Below are 18227 nucleotides of genomic sequence, written 5' to 3'. Positions count from 1 at the left end.
TTGTCAATTTCAAGTCATGTCATATTACGTTTATGTTGAGTCTTCTTTTTGTGACGAAGGGGGGGGGGGGGGTGGTTGTTTTGTTTTGTTGTTTTGTTGTTATTTATTGTTTTTTTTTTCTTTTGTTTTATTTCTTGGTTTTTGTTTTCATTTATTATTTTTATTTGTTTTTTTTTTGTTTTTTTGTTATTTTAATTTTATTCATTAATTGGGGTTTCGACGTTATGATTGTGGTTTTGGATTTTTTTTATTCGGTCTCTTATTTTTATTTATTTTTTTCTGCTTGTTTGTTTAGTTTTTTGTTGTTATTTTGTGATATTTGTTGTTGTTTTTTTTTTATTTGTTTTGTTTTTGTTTTGTTTTATTTGTTAGTTTTGTGTGTTTGTTTGTTTGTTTGTTTGTTTTATTTTATTACTATTATTTTATTCATTATTTGGGATATTGTTGTTATGATTGTGGTTTTGGAGTTTTTTTTTATTTGGTTTTGTTAGTATTTTCACGATTTCAGGCAGCCCACACCTCTCTCTCTCTCTCTCTCTCTCTCTCTCTCTCTCTCTCTCTCTCTCTCTCTCTCTCTCTCTCGAGGCCTAGCCAGAAATAATGGATTGTTGGTTTTCATCCGGGGTGGCAAAAGTTATGCATGAAATGTGTCTAAAATAGGGTTTGTCCCGGTCGGAAGTACCACTGGGCGAGGGTGGCAGATGGAATTGTGACGCGTTGTCCTGACTCCTTCTATTTGCATCTCCTGGAGCCTTAACAATCCTGAGTTAGACTTGTAGGTTCGCAACCCGAGGTCTTTACGCTGTGCTACTAATAATTGAATTCAATAGTCTGATGTCACGGGTCAGTTTCCTTGAGGAAAAATGCAATGGGCTTCCAAATGCCCTGGAAGAGTTGAGCGAGCTCGGCCCCTGTTGTCAAATAAGATAAATTCAAAGAAAGTCGAGTTGGTCCATCGGTGCTGGGATGGTGAAGCATCACCGTAGAGGCAAGCAAGCATTTAGGGTTTTGAAAGGCAGCCTGATGCTCGTCAAGCCAAAGCAGCTTTTCTTTCGATTTTCCTTTTAACGATTCTGTCAGTGTGATAGAGGAGAAGTTTAATCAAAGGCAAAGTCACTGTTACTCCAGTCAGAGTAGAAAACAGGAAAAGTAAACAATAGAAAGAATGAAGTTGACGTCGCTTAGGCCTTTGCTATTGTTTTTTGCCAATCGCTTTTATGAGTAATTTTCACTAAACTGTATTAACAAGACGATAAAAGTTCATGGTTACACAGTTATATTGTGTGTTGGTCCATTATACTTCCGGATGGCAATATTGTGAGCTTCTTAGCCAAACGCATACTATCTATAGATAGAATGAAGATGACGTCACTCGGGTCTTTGTTATTGTTGTTTTTTTTTGCCATCCACGTTTATGAGTAATTCTCATTAAACTGTATTAACCAGACTATAAGCGTCCATGACTACACATAGTTTTGTGTGTTGGTTCGTTATACTTTCGGATTGCAATGTAGTGAGTTTCTAAGCCAAGCGCACACTATCTATATAAGAAGTGGCCAGATAATTTTGAGAGAAATTAAGCAAACACTCGTGAATGCCACAACGTCACTCGGTTCTTTGTTATTATTTTTAGACAGCCTGTTAGAAGTTCTCACCAAATTATACCAATTAGACTACAAACGTTAAACGTTACACACAGTGTGTGTGTTAGTATGTTAAATTTGCCTGGTGGATGTTGTGAGTATTTTAGCCAAACGTTGGAATCATTGGAACGAAAGCGTGGATTTGCGTCATCGAATGAATACTATTTAAAGAGTAGTCTAGTCTTTGTTTGATTAATAATTGGGCCATTTGTCATCAATGATAAATGTAATGAAAATGACAGCTTTATTTATACAAGACCCTTGCGTAGGCGAAAAGAACTATACGGTCCTCTGACGCACTTGCATTTTGATTTATTCTTTAATGTTTATTGTTCTACTCTTGTACAGCAATGTGGTCTTGTGGTATGACACTCGCTTTCGGATCGGAAGGAAGGTCCTTGGTTCAAGCCTCGCTCTGCGCATAGTTGAGTCCTTGGAAAAGACGCTTTACTCACATTCTCTCACCGTACTCAGGTGTAAAATTAGTACCTGGCCGTTAACAGCGTTGTCTCTGTCGGAAAAATTGTAATATCGCCTAACAGGCGTCATGTCTCGTTCTACATAATAGGTGTTGCTGTTGGTCAGGGACCCCTTTGTAAAGCGCTCTGTGAACATTCAGTGGATATTTCTCTATATAAAAGCTCTAGTTTTTGTTTTTTTCTGAGGGGGGTGGGGTATATCTACTGCTGAATTTATCATCTTTTGCAACATGAAAGATTTTTTTTTCCCTATGAATACGAAACATCTCTGACGTTAAATAATCTCCTTTAGATTTTAGATAGACAGAGCTTCCTTGTGGACGGTTGGTGAGGTGGGAGGGTATATATTAAGAGTAAAATATAGGATTGTGTAACATGGCTGAAGAAAGGTTTGTGATCGAAACGTTTCTTGCTTATTAATTTGATCACATTTTGAAGATTTTATTAACTCTAATTTTTGAAATTTATTTTACTTACTTTCGCTTTTATTTCTTTATCGTTTTATTGCGAGTGCGGGTTGTTTCTGAGGAGGGGTGGATTCAAATAAAAATATAGGTCATGCTGTTATAGTGTGGCATTTAACCCCCTCATTACCACAAACAGCAAAATCGTCACATTTGTCACGACACAATATACATTTTTTCTTATTCAGATTTATTTTGTACATCGCAATGATCTTTGTTTGATTAATAGGAACATAAAGTTGTTTTGTAGAGCGATTGTTTGAGTTTTAAAAAATCAATTGTTCTACTGGGTAAGCCTGCCATTTTTGGGAAAATACTGAAAATGATCGGTGTGGAGAGAGTTAAATATAACGCTTCAACAACACCGCTTGTTGTCCGTACATTATCACAACAAATAAAATGATGGTGGAGAATGTGAAAAAGATGAGAATGGAAGTAGATACGTCAATCAACCACGAGATCCGATTACGTGAGGTTATATTGGGAGCTTTGAGATGCTTATATTCATTTAGGAAACATTGTTTTTGTTGTTGTTGTTGTTGAAATCTTCTTCTTTCGTCATCATATCATCATCAATATCATCATCATCATCATCATGATCATCATGATCATCATCATCATCATCATCATCATATATCATTGTTATTATATATTATTATTATTATTATTATTATTATTATTATTATTATTATTATTATTATTATTATTATTATTATTATTATTATTTTTATATTATTATTATTATTATTATTATTATTATTATTATTATTATTATTATTATTATTATTATTATTATTATTATTATTTAATTATCATGATTATGATTATCATTATTATTATTATTATTATTATCATTATTATTATTATTATTATTAGTAGTAGTAGTAGTAGTAGTAGTAGTAGTAGTAGTAGTAGTAGTAGTAGTAGTAGTAGTAGTAGTAGTAGAAGTAGTAGTAGTAGTAGTAGTAGTAGTAGTAGTAGTAGTAGTAGTTGTTGTTGTTGTTGTTGTTGTTGTTGTTGTTGTTGTTGTAGAAGTAGTAGTAGTAGTAGTAGTAGTAGTAGTAGTAGTAGTAGTAGTAGTAGTAGTAGTAGTAGTAGTAGTAGTAATAGTAGTAGTAGTAGTAGTAGTAGTAGTAGTAGTAGTAGTAGTAGTAGTAGTAGTAGTAGTAGTAGTAGTAGTAAGAGTAGTAGTAGTAGTAGTAGTAGTAGTAGTAGTAGTAGTAGTAGTAGTAGTAGTAGTAGTAGTAGTAGTAGTAGTAGTAGTAGTAGTAGTAGTAGTAGTAGTAGTAATTGTAATAATGCACTTTGTTTATATAGCTCCTGTCCCATACAATATAGCTATTGGCGCACAATATGCATGGCATGCAATAAAGTAATAAATAAATATTCTATTAAATTATCAAAAACATTTAAAGGATGAGAATACGGAATAATTTTTTAAAATGTAAATTTAGGTAAATATGTTCTATGGGGTGACACTACAAAAATAATGTAAATAAACTTGTGGTATGTAATGAGGATTGCTTATCCATTCTTTTTCACCTTTAATTAGTTTTTAATTATCTTACCTTGCCGGGGTTCCGTCTCCCTACAGATGTTGAATGTCATGGAACGCCATTATCTTCACGCCCAATGGCTATTACCGAGCAGTCGATTTTCTTTTTGCCGGTTGTGGCTTCCACATTTCCTAGCCAGGACTTCCTTGGTTTGTCCCGTGCCTTTCTACCAGCTACTTTTCCCTTTAGCACTGATTTTTTAATAAATAAATGCTCAATTGGTTCTTTCTACATATCTACCATCTAAATATAACATAAAGAGGTGACTGTTTTGGTATATTAAATCGAAGCTTAATTTCAATTTCACATTGTTATTTATTTCTTCGAGCTTCGAGCAGCAACATTTACCCGGGTTTTTTTTCATTCGAACTTTTTTTTTCTTCCAATGAGCATTCTCAAGCTCGTGTAGCGGTTGAGAACACGTCCGGAATTCCAATAGCAGGAGTGTAAGACTCGTATATTAAAAAATAATCGAGATGGACTGGATGCTGTAACTTATAGCCACAAATATGTATATTATGGTAATACGCTTCAACAGTCGTAACGTCACTTCCCTCGTAATGACGCATGCTAACTTAGTAACGAGCTCTAAACTATCGGAACAATGGCGGACGCCCTTATGAAATATTTCTCCGACGAGCATAAAATGGTAAAAGAAAAACATTATAAATGTGATCATGTTTTGGCTTTTACACATTATGATCACAAGACATATGAAAATTTCTAGCCAGCGTGAAGAATAACAAGTACCGATTTTCTCTGTTTAGAACCACGATGACCGCCGTTGCTGGGCGACGTGACATCAGACTATTGAATCCAATTCCAAATAGCAGGAGTGTAAGGATCGTATATTATATCGACATGGACTTGATGCTGTAAATTATAGCCACAAATATGTATATGGAAATTTGGATCAATATCTCTTCGTTTAAGTGGAAAATAAATACAGTTTCTGGCATTGCCCAGAACTCCAAGTTCGTATGTATTTCTCAATATCTTATTCCAAAATTTACATTTTTGGGGGGTTCGGTCGTCCCGACATAATACTGTTAAAAGACGATGGGTCACATATCATTTTCAATTCCAAGTTCATTTTCTGCCATCTAAAAGCATACCGACAAAATAGTGCTCTGAAACGATTAGTTACCTTAATGATATTACAATAATACTGTTGTCTGTGTCAGCATGACTCGATACTAGATTGAGGTGGTGGGTCACATAATAAGGGCAACGTGGCTCAGCGGTACAGTATTTGCTTCCTACCCAAAAGGTACCGAGTTCGACTACTTGCCTCGTTGTGTAGCCTTGAGCAAGTCACCTTGCCTTAACTCAATTTGCGGCGCTGTCTGCGACCATACTACGTTGAAAATACCGGTTCTCGTCCGATCACTGAAGTCAAGCAACGTCAGGCGTGGTTAGTACTTAGATGGGTGACCGCTTGGGAATCCCACGTATTGTAGACATCCCTTTTTTATTTATTGGCGAAAGCCTAAGATTGAATAAACTTTGAAACTTTGAAACTTTGAAGCTCATGCCTGCGTTATTCCAGTCTTCCCTTGGAATAGACCCTAAAGACAAATTTACCCTTATTTAATGTGTATTTTTTCCACATCGGAATGAAGAGGACAAAAATACTTGAGCTTGCATATAGAACAATATCTACTAAACATGCTCAATGCGCTTTACAAAGGGTCCCAAGCCAACAGCAACATTTAGGACGTGACATGACGCCTGTTGTCTCTTCGGACAGAGACAACGCTGTTAACGGTCTGGTTCACTTTTCACCCGAGTGTGGTGAGAGAATGTGAGTAAATAGCCTTCTTTAACGACTCAATTATGCTTGACTCAGCGGGACTCGAACCCTGAACCCACCGATCCGAAAGCGAGTGTCGTACCACAGGACAACATAGTCGAACCATGAAAGTCATTCATCTATTTTTCATTTGTTTTAGACAGTCAATTTGATGAGTAGTTCTCACTAAATCAAATCAATAAGTCTATAAATGATAATGGTTTCATACAGTTTTGTGTGTTGGTATGTTAAATTTGGCCGGTGGAGGTTGTGAGTATTTTACCTAAACGCTTAGTGCAGACGTATCCATTATCCACACTAACACTGATCATATTACAAGTTAGAATCATTTGATGGATGATAGACAGACAAACATAGTTTAATGTTGCCAGTTTGGAAATGTATGGCAGATATTTATTATGTACGTCCATTTCGACGACTGGAGGTCCCGATAGTTCAGTTGGTAGAGCATTCGCTTCACACACGCAACAGTTTCGAGATCGATCCTGGGTAAAGTTGAGATTTTTTTTTTTTTTGTATATTATTCTTGTGTCTATTGGAAGCCAGTGTAGTGACTTAAACTCACTCAACCCTAACACCGACTATATCCGGAGTATAGATAGTATGCGCTTGGCAAAGAAGCTCATAACATTGCCATCCGGAAGTATAACGGACTAACACACAAAACTGTGTGTATCCATGAACATTTATAGTCGGGTTAATACAGTTCAGTGAGCATTACTCATGAACGCGGATGGCAAAAAACAATAACAAAGACCTGAGTGACGTCAACCGCATACTATCTATACCGTAGCCATCGTTATGTTATAGCCTGATACTGAAATCCAAAAGGACTGGCAGTTTGACGTCATTATTTGGTTTTTGCACCGCCTAGTGAGTTGTCGTTATAGCTAGGGGAATTAGGGTAAAATTGTGCAAATTAGTGATGAAAGCACCAAATTTGGTACAAAGTAACTTGAGACCACTATTAATCGATGTTGATATAGAACCACATTGAGAAATTCCTCTAACAGAGTAAAATAGCGAGATGAAAATCCGCCTATATGAGCTATATTAAAACAAAGGGACGTAATCCAGGAAATATTTGTTGACAATTCGGCGCTTTAAAAATATATTATTTTTAGCCCGTGTAAGCGGTTAATTATTTTGGCTTAAATAATTATCATTGTTAACAATGTGCCTATATGTGATATAGGACCGTATGGGCCGGTAGTATAGCTTTATTATGAGGATTGGAAGGGGGTGGTGGGAGAGGAGGAGATGGTGCTGGTATTAGTTATACTTGTGTTGTGTTGGTCGTCATCGGGGTGAAGATGATGATGGAAGTGATGTTGGTGATAATGATGATGATGATGAGGTGATTGTGGTGATAATAGTTGTGATGATGGTGATGATGTTGATGAGGTGGTGGTGGTGGTGGTGATTTTGGTAGTGATGATGTTGATGATGATGGTGATGATGATGACGGAGACGATGATGATCAGGATGATGTTGATGATCATGTTGTGGTGGTGGTGATGGTAGTGGTAGTGATGATGATGATGATGATGATGATGATGATGATGATGATGATGATGATGATGATGATGATGATGAGGTGATTATGGAGATAGTAGTATTGATAATGGTGGTGGGGATGATGATGAGGTGGTAGTGATCGTGGTAGCGGTGATGGTGACGATGATGTTGATGATGATGATGATGATGATGATGATGATGATGATGATGATGATGATGATGTTGATGATGATGATGACGATGATGATAATGATGATGATGATGAGTATGGTGATGATGAGGTGGTGGTAGTGGTGGTGGTGATAGTAGTAGTGATTATGGTGATGTTGGTAACTATTAATTTCGAAAATGAAAGACTTTCTTGGTGACCTATATAAAAATTTTAGATGATTAGGATCCAACAAAAATCATATTTATTAGACAAATGTCTGTGGAACACATTTTTCTTGGGGGGCTTGAGAGAATTCAACGGCACCCTTTTCTAGTTTATCCCGATCTCTTTGAATTATTTTAACGGCGCAAGATAAGCCCATATTTCGTTGTCAGCTTTTTCCATGGCAGTGTGTTCAAGAAAACCAGATGTTGTCTTATTGAAGGCTAAAAACGTTTCCTTTCCTGAGGTTAGCCTGGTAGGACCGGCTGGAGTCTGTCTCTGAACCTGATTGGGTGAACATACGACTGGATGCAACCTCATTCACAGCATACTTTGCTATACATCTTGATTAATTCTGGCAATTTATGGACTCTCTTCTCTCTCTCTCTCTCTCTCTCTCTCTCTCTCTCTCTCTCTCTCTCTCTCTCTCTCTCTCTCTCTCTTTGCTCTGTTCAATACTTGAATGTTTTATATATAGCATGACTCCAGAAAGGAGCGCTTTTGTGAAACACAACGAATAACAACTTGCAACAACCTAACAGAAAACATGAATAAAACAACTCCAATCAGATGCTATATTATAAGACTTTAGTAAATCATTTGATAAAGTCATTTACCATTCTCTGGCTATTAAACTGCGGAGATATGGAATCATGAGTAACACACACGACTGGATAATGGATTTTCTCACTAATCGTAAACAACTGAAAGAGCAATGTCAGACTCAGCTCCAGTACTACAGGTGTGTCCCTAGGTACCGTACTGGGTCCCCTCTTGTTCCTTATCTACATCAATGATTTGCCTGAAAGATTGTCGCGAGGAACTCAACTGAGACTATTTGCGGATGACAGCCTTTTGTACAGAACAATAAAGCATAAGAAAGATTCAGAAATTCTTCATCGGGACCTTGGTTCCAGAAAATTACCAACAAAAGGAAGATAATACACAATACACCACAACTCACTATAAGAAGTCACCAAAGCAAAATATCTCGGAGTAACGATAAACAATCGCCTGACCTGGAAAGACCACATTGCAAACATATGCAGGAAGGCAAACTCCGCCCTGGGATTCTTGAGAAGAAACCTTTCGGCTACAAAGTAACCATAAAAGAGAAATGCTATAAAGTTTATGTTAGACCAACACTCGAGTAAAGCGGTAAGGTATGGGATCCCGATCACACCTCCGAAATTAGGTAAATAGAATCAATCCAAAAAAAATGCTATAAAATTCGTTCAACAAAATCCTCAAACAAATCAAAGTCATATATGACACCCCATTTGGAACCATTGAAGGAAAGGAGAGAGAAGAATAAACTAAATGTATTTTACAAAGGTCAGGTCAGGTGTCATTACACGGTCTCCAACAGAACAAGAGGAAACCTGGCAAATTTATGTTGCCACAATCTAGAGTGGACTACCATCTTCAGTCGTTTCTGCCCTCAACTATACGACTTAGGAACAATTTGGATAACTCCCAGTAAAACAATTGGGTAAGCAGCTGCTGAGCCTTCCACGGGAAGTTTCTGCTTGAAGAGGAAGAAGAAGAAACAATTTCAGCAACAGCAAAACTAGACCTTTGTTTGTTTTGGTAATATTCAGCATTTTTTATGTTCATAAAACGGACATGACAAATCTTCTGAAAATGAACTCCCTGCGCAATCAAATCGCCATTTGAGAACATGGAGAGAATCTGGACATCGTTTATAATTTCTGCAGCCACGCGGATATTTTTGTTCATGTCTTTTGTCGTTATTGAATGGAGGGAAGCTTCATCTTATTGTTGCAAAGCATACAATGTGTCCTATTTCTTGTGATAACGTCATCTGAGGGAAAACGCATATTCTGCCTCCTTGGACAGTGGGATGATGAGAGATTGTTTAGATCGGGATAATTTGACAAGTTTTCTTGTGATTTCTCATTTTTCACAGCGAGCCTTCTGATTTTTTGTGGCCGTATATCAAGAGCGACAGAATTTGTGCCATTTGGTATCATTTTGCTTCAGGACCTCCAGTGTATCCCCAGAGCGGTCTTCAACAGACAAATCTAGCTTGTCACTATCATTTGCTAATCCGTTAAAAGTCTTAACACCATAGCTGGTAGAACGCTACGCTACCAAAGTCACGTACCATTAAACCACAAGATTTCCGCTTTGACAGAGCTGGGCATTCTAATTTTATTTTATTTTTACCTCTTGACAAATAAATCATTTTGACCAATCCACCTCAATACTGCACTTTGCCATTATATAATTGTTAGTAGTTAGTACAAGATTTAGTACATTGTCAACGCCATGATTTAATGGGTTAAGTGACTTTATCACGGGATTGTTGGTGATGGGGTTGAGGCGGTTCATGGTGGTCATGTTAAAGAGGATGATGATACGGACATTTCAACCTGATATTTGATTTGAACCATATTATTACATATCTGTATTGAATTAGTGTGACACATAAACATTGATGCTTAAGCGATATCTAGGTGCTCGGTATGCTGCTAATGATGATGATGATGATGATGATGATGATGATGATGATGATGATGATGATGATGAAGATTATTATTATTATTATTATTATTATTATTATTATTATTATTATTATTATTATTATTATTATTATTATTATTATTATTATTATTATTATTATTATTATTATTATCATAATCATCATCATCATCATTATTATTATTATTATTATTATTATTATTATTATTATTATTATTATTATTATTATTATGAGGTGGGTAAAAGGCTACAGAGTTCAAGTAGACACCGTTTCGTGACCTCGCCGACCCGAAAGCAGACGACGCAACTAGCAACCGCGGAATGCGATGCATTGTTTATAGATGAGCGGGAGTCTATTATTTTCAAATAATTCTAATTTAATAAGACATTAAGAAAATAAAGATTATACTCTTTGAAAGCTATCGGAATATACAAAAGATATGAGAGGGGGAAAAATCATGTTTATTTTTTGTTTCTCTCGTATTCGTATTCGACCACCAAAACTTTGATTTCTTTGATTTCACAATCTCATGTTCCGCGTTCCAATGCCGGGAAAATTTGAAATAACCAAATTGGTAAACTTTTGGTTTAAAACAAATACTTTTTAAAATTATGTTACTCTCTTGGTAAATGAATGAATTTGATAAGTTGTATGTTATGAATAAATGATAAGTTGTACTTCCGATTTCGATTTAAATAACAAGGTACATTATGTGTACTCGTTACCGATGACGTAGTCTGTGACCTTTTGACACCAAAGCAAAATGTTGTGAAGGCGGCAAGTTTCATCACCACCGTGAATTTTTACATGATTTAAATTGCTGATATCTCAGCTCTTGGAGTGATGAGAAAGTGGTTCTATATCACAATTTAAACCTTAGAGCACGAACTTTTTTTCATAAAAAATTCATGCTTTCATCACTAATTTGCACAATTCGGGGGTTTTGTGTCCCTAATTCCCCTAGCTATTAGTAGAGCTCATGAAAACAAGTGATCCCATTGGTTGAACTAATGAATACAACTCACGATTTGTTTTCTTTTGTGGCAAAAGATTGGCATTTTGACGTCATTTTTTGGTCAGTATCAGGCCATAACTTTACGAAGGCCACGAGTATAGATAGAATGAAGATGACGTCACTCAAGCCTTTGTTATTGTATTTTGCCATCCGCGTTTGTGAGTGATTCTCACTAAACTGTATTAAGCAGACTATAAAAGTTCATGGTTACACACAGTTTTGTGTGTTGGTCCGTTATACATCCGGATGGCAATGTTATGAGCTTCTTAGCCAGGTGCATACTATCTATACCCGGGGTTACTTTTACCCAATGCCTATTTATTACATTTTTATGAGACAAAAATTAAAGGCGTATCTAGTATCAAAGCTAATGTTCTTAATTTTTACATGTTAATGGTAGTTGAATATAACTATCTCTGTTGCCTACATGCTCATTTTTTATACATTTTTTTCCAATCTTGAAAAGTAGCAAAAATCTCTCGGAGTGAATGAGTTTAAGGGCGGTGTTATATCGTCCCAAGGTTTTATCCTTGTAACTATATGAGCAGCTTTGTTTTGCATCAAATGTAGACTGTTAAGCGATGTTTTTGGTAGGAAGTACAGGAGAGAGTGACAATAATCCAAGCTTCAAGTTAATTAAGGAAGACATATTATGTGGACGTTTCGGGTTTCCCCGTTGTCAACAACAACAACAAAAAATGATGAATAAAACACTTTGATCTTAACATCGCCATTATTTCAACTCTCATAGGTCTTAAGTGTTTCTCCTCATCGTGTTTTATTGACAAAGGGGAAACCCGATTTGTTCATATTATCTGTCTTCGTAATAGGATGCAATAAGTCTGATGTCACGTCCGCCAAGCAACCAGCAGCTTGGGTCTGAACAAAGAAAATCGGTACTTTTTATTCTTCATGCTGGCTTGAACTTTTTCACATGTCATTTGATCAGAATGTATAAAAGTCAAAACATGATCAAATTTATAATGTTTCTCTCCTCTGGATACACGTTTATGCTCGTCGGAGAAGTATTTCATAAGGGCGTCCGCCATTGTTCCGATAGCTTAGAACCGGTTACTATGTTACTATGCGTCATTACGAGAGGAGTGACGTCATGGCTGTTGAATCCTAATAGATTGAAGCTTCTATTGTTAAACAGAATGAATTTCGTTTGACTTAAAACAAATTCAGATGACCAGATTCTCATCATTTACACATTTCAGTGGTATGACATTCGCAATCGGATGGAAAGGACCTGGGTTCGAATTCCGCTCTGAGTGGCGCATAGTTGAGTCACAATCTCTCACCCTACTCGGGTGTAAAATGAGAACCTGTCCGTTAACAGCATTGCCTCAGTCGGGGAAAAAGTGTATTTATTGTCGCCTAACAGGCGTCATGTGCTACATGTCGCTACGGACCATTTGTAAAGCGTTTTGAACACGTTTAGTGGATATTTCGCTTTCTGAAAAATCTCAAGCTCAAGTTTTCTTCTGTTTCATATCAGCTTAATTCCAGATTGACCTAGCCGGTTTCAATAAGCTTTGTTGTTATTTCAGTACTTTATTTATATTTTTTATGCCACTCATTTTGGCATTTTCTCAAAAAAGTATCTGGTAATCCTGAGCCCAATCGCGAAGGCCGGAAGATATTATATTTCCCATAATGTCAACACCAAATTGGTTTCCCTTTTGCTATCTATTTCCACGCCAATGAGGTAAATTTATCTCTTTTTTTTTTTGTTTGTTTGTTTAAATCAAAGGACAGCAATTAAATCCCATGGGTGAAGTGAAAATAATGGCACAGAGAATAACCGGTTGGCTATTGTCTTTGACGCCAACGGCGAAAGTTAATAATATTGAACATGATATCCTAGCTGGTAATAATATATGACAGGATGTCACTCGTTCCTTATCGTTATGTCTATAATGACGCATAATATAGTTTTGTGGAGCAGGCACTTATGTTGGTAACAACAAGATATGAAGTGAGTAGAAAAGTGCCAGAAGACAATAGAGAATAAAAAATTTTTTCGCGGCGGTGGTGGGGTTTGAACCTGCGACCTTATTGGTACGACAACTCCGCCTGGCAGGTGAGAGCGTGGCTCTACCGTGTGAGCTATCCACGAACACAAAAATATTCGTTTCAAACCCAAAGTCATTTCTAGATCCCTCTCTCACCCACTTCTTGAGATCGCCGATTCGTTCGCCACCATCGCGAAGTAATTTTGACCAGCAGTTAAGCTTAATAGCCAATATTCTCATCACAAACATATAACATAGAAACGATTGAGACATTGAGTATGCTCCGGTGTATGGGGTGAATTTTTAATTCAGAAAAGTGAGTGGAGCAGGCACTTATGTTGGTAACAACAAGATATGAAGTGAATAGAAAAGTGCCAGAAGACAATAGAGAATAAAAATGTTTAAAAAAATTTTTTATTCTCTATTGTCTTCTGGCACTTTTCTACTCACTTCATATCTTGTTGATAATATAGTTTTGATAACCTTCTCTTGACCGTGTTTTTAAAAAGGTCATGTATGGGTGTAGGTGCACCTATTTTCAGGTCCGATTGTCGTCTAATTTCTAAGTAGTTCTTCAGAGTCATTCGGCCCATGGAGCCGGAGTTTATCCCGGTTTCTATAGCGTGAAACGGACAATTGATTGCTATCCTTTGGATAGGACGCTAGTCTATCGCAAGGTACTTTCCGTCAAATTTAACAGACTCAGTTACCCATTCATGCTGGGTGGACAGGGGGTGGGGGGGGGGGTCAGAAAAAAATCTCGACTGCACACGGGATCGATCTCGGTCTCATTGCGTGTGAAGCGAGTGCTCTACCAACTGAGCTATCGCGAGCCCCCATTGTTGTAATGGACAATATTTTGCGTTGGTTTTACAACAATGAGGCCATAACAATTTGGGTTATCAGACGTCGGTCTGAGCTTATCCGACGTGCACTTATTTGCTCTTTTAGGATTTATTAGGAACTGGTAATATCCCTCTAGCTAATACTGCCATATTCTGGAATTTGGAAAAAAAAAAAAGTATTTAAAATATTAGCCATTTGCGGCATAAAGTATTCGAAACGGTATTATGTCGGGGTGAACCAGATTTACATAAAAGTCTAATAGGGTAGAAACGTCGTGACGTCACACCTTCTACTTTTTCGGTTCCAAAAATCTTTGGGAGTGTGTATGTAACCATCCCTTAGGAGGACTTATAATGAATGGGTTACATATTAAATCATAAGGTGCATAACTATTTTAGTAGCCAGATGCCTATAGGCAGGTTCTTAGGGTGACGAGACTTAAAAGAGCGAGAATGGGTAGTCTTTATTGACGACAAGAATAACATATTTAGACTAAATAACAATGTGAAATTGAATGTAAGATGCAATTTAATAGACGAAAACAGATAAAATGGACGTTTCGGATTTCCACTTTATCAACAAAACAGGATGAATGAAACACTACAGACGAATGTGGCAGTGGCGTTGTTAAGATGAATAAGCAAAACATTGATGGGAATCTTGCGAGCTTTGAGCAGCACCATTAAACTAGAAAATCAGATGCCTTCACTCCGAAACCAGAAGATCAATTACACAAAGTATGTATCCAGTCCTTCTGGAAGAGTAGTTCTACTTTTCCAATGAGATTGAAACCAGTTTTCTGATACCACACTTTTGTTCCCTATTTTAATACATTTTGTTTGAATTAATCCGCCCCATTGTGATGAATGAATATAGTTTCTCAAATAACGTAATCTGTGCATTATGTGTAATTCTTGCCGTTATCACCGACATGAACGTAACAAATTTACAGGTTTGATAATCGAACGCAGTCATGGGCTTCATTTAACGTTGTTGTAATGAAGAATAGTTTGTGCTGGTTTGTGAGCTTTTCCATTGCAATTATGAGCCCATAATAAGTTGGGTAATCAGACCTGTAAATAAGTAGACGTCTGTTTTTCCTTCTATTATTGTTTTATTTGTTTGTTGGGGGGGGGGGGTTGTTTGTTTTTTTGTTTGTTTTGTTTTTTAACCCTCTCATTACCAACTATAGGAAAATCGTCACATTCGTTACGATACAACCAACATCTTTCTTATTCAAATTTCTTTTGTACATCACAAAATTTAAAGAAAATGAACAGTGTGTTGTAGAGCATGTTTTGCTAAAGAAATTATTCATCACAAGAACTTATATACTGCTATTGTGTTTGAGTGATAAAATTTTTTTTTGTGTGTGTGTGTTAGTTGTGTGTGCAGTTTTGGGGAAAATCTTGAAAATGGCTGGTAAGGAGAACGAGAGTTAATACAAAAACATAGTTTTCACCTCTACAAAATCCGGAATCCATGTCATTGATCACGTATTTAAGACCCTTCGCCTCAAAACGGTATTAAGTTGGGTTGGTTAAAATGTTGAAAATTGAATTTATAAATATCAGACTTGTGTTGAGTTTGTATGTTTTATTGAAGAGAATGGATACCATATTTTAGGGTGCTAATGCCAACAATTTATATTTTTAACCAGTTTAACATTAAATTCGGCTTTTAAGCATCTGGTTCGTTCCGACATAATACCGTTTTGAGACGATGGGTCACATTTATTTCAGTGATCGAACTTTGATCAGCTGATATCGTGAGTGCAGTTATCAGAGCATATCAAAAACAACCAATGGGATTAATTTGCGGTCGCTGAAAACGCTCTTTGACCACTTGCACTTTGCAACTTGTTTTTGTCAGACAGAGAAATTATATAAAGACAGTTATTTACGTCATAAGAATGTTTACAGTCAACTAGGATTAATTACTAGGCATAAGGTGTGGAGATTATCATGTTATTATGTTGTTTTGATTCATTGACCATATTCCTGTCCTCTTAGTCGGACAGCTTAGCTCAATTTTTCTCCCCACAAATCGTTAAAGTGAGGATGGATGATCGGTATTGACGACCAGCATTTATTTAGACTAGAAAATAAAAGTTATCACTCTCAAACCAGCAGATCAGTTGCACAAGGTATGTATCCGGTCCTCTCCGCTGGAAGACCGGTTTTACACTTCCATTGATATTGGAACCAGTATTGTGACATCTCACTTTAGTTCCTTATTCAGGTCAATTTTAACACCTAGTTCACGCCGAAGTCAAATCAATTTAAATGCTGTGTCATTGATCAACATCGGCAGTGAGTGACTCTATCTAGTCAACAGGGTTTTTCCATAGAAAAGATCGTAAAATACTTACGAAAGAGTGAAAATGGAAATGCTTCGTATGGGAACAAAACAGACAATGGACGTTTCGGGTACAAACCCTTCGTCAGCACAACAATACACAAATAAACGTGGAAAACAAATAAAATATAATGAAAAATAACTTGTATTGTCTGTAAGTACCCGAAACGTTCATTGTCTGTTTTGTTCCCGTACGAAGCCTTTCCATTTTCACTCTTTCATTGGTTTTTCCATTGCACCCTTTTTTTTTTCGAATTTATACTTACAATTTATTCCACTCTTAAAATCATTTTTTTCTCCTTTTGCTCTTTGTCATTTTTATTTTTGCTTATATCGTATCAGATAATAGCTAATAGACTCTTCTTTTTAAAAAAAAGTAATGCTCTGTGTAACTTGCAAGTATCGATAACATTTTTCAAACAACGTTCATTGTTAATTTGATATTTTTCGGTACATAATATCGCGGTTTCAAATTATTAAAAACGTATCTAAAACACAAATAATGCTTTTGATTTTGTTGAAGGGGGGGGGGAGGTTCTATTTTGTTTGCTTTATTTAGTTTCTAAAATATACAGGTTATCCTAGATGTGTGGAACCAATACGAAAATAGTTTACGGAGAAACAGACAGGACAGCTAATCACAGGATGTGGATGTTCGCAAAAATTTAAATAAAGAGAAATAATTCAAGTTTTGTTTAACGCAAACCAGAACTCAAAAAATGAATTAACAGATTTTTAACGATTTTTTAAACCTTACATAGATCAGACTTATGGAACAACCTCTTCAACCGAATATAAAGTCAAATGAAGTTTTATATTTTTCTACAAAATCCAATGTTAACATCCAGCTCACGTCGCCAGTTTAGACCAAAGGATGCGAATCGCACATGGAGCCATTGATCAACAGTGGCGGTCAGTGACTCTAATCAACAGTATGTTACCATAGCAACCGTTTATCGAACACCAGCAGTATAACTATTGATCCATTCATAAAATCTGTTTGTCGGTTGTACTGATCCTCAAATTCTGAAAGACGTGTCAATATTTTTGTTCCAAGGTGGGGACCACTCTTGTATAGATAGAATGAAGATGACGTCAATTGGGTCTTTGTTATTGTTTTTTTGCCTTCCGCGTTTATGAGTAATTCTCACTAAACTGTATTAACCAGACTATAAAAGTTTAAGGTTACACAGGGTTTTGTGTGTTGGTCCGTTATACTTACGGATGGCAATGTTGTGAGCTTCTTAGCCAAGCGCAAACTGTCTATACACCTTTTAAGAAAGTGTACCTATATGCAAGTCTGACAACACAAATTGTTATGTGTTCAATGTTGGAATGGAAATACTCTCAAACCAATACAAAATATTGTCCATTACAACATTGTTTAAGCAATCCCATAATACCCTTCAACAGTCGTAACGTAACTTCCCTAATAATGACGCATGGTAACTTAGTAACTGGCTCTATACTATCGGAACAATGGCGGACGCACTTATGAAATATTTCTCCGACGAGCATAAAAGCGTAGCCAGAGGGGGAAAAAAAACATTATAAATCTGATCATGTTTTGACTTTTACACATTATGATCACAAGACATATGAAAAGTTCTATAAAAGTTCTATAAAAGTTTTATATAA

The 18227-nt window shown here is 36.4% G+C and overlaps 1 non-coding gene across 1 annotated transcript; it reads left to right on the top strand.

Moving 5' to 3' along the window:
* Window positions 1–5486: 5486 nt before the first annotated feature.
* On the top strand, window positions 5487–5605 carry LOC144956210 (5S ribosomal RNA). Its single transcript, XR_013641925.1, has one exon. It is a non-coding gene; the product is annotated as a 5S ribosomal RNA (ribosomal RNA).
* Window positions 5606–18227: the final 12622 nt, after the last annotated feature.

The sequence above is a fragment of the Berghia stephanieae genome, chromosome 10, assembly GCF_034508935.2.
Source record: "Berghia stephanieae isolate SIO BIC M18660-M18661 chromosome 10, UCSD_Bste_1.3, whole genome shotgun sequence".
NCBI lineage: Eukaryota > Metazoa > Mollusca > Gastropoda > Nudibranchia > Aeolidiidae > Berghia > Berghia stephanieae.
Note: the sequence above shows the minus strand (reverse complement) of the source record. Positions and strands in the feature narration are given on the sequence as shown.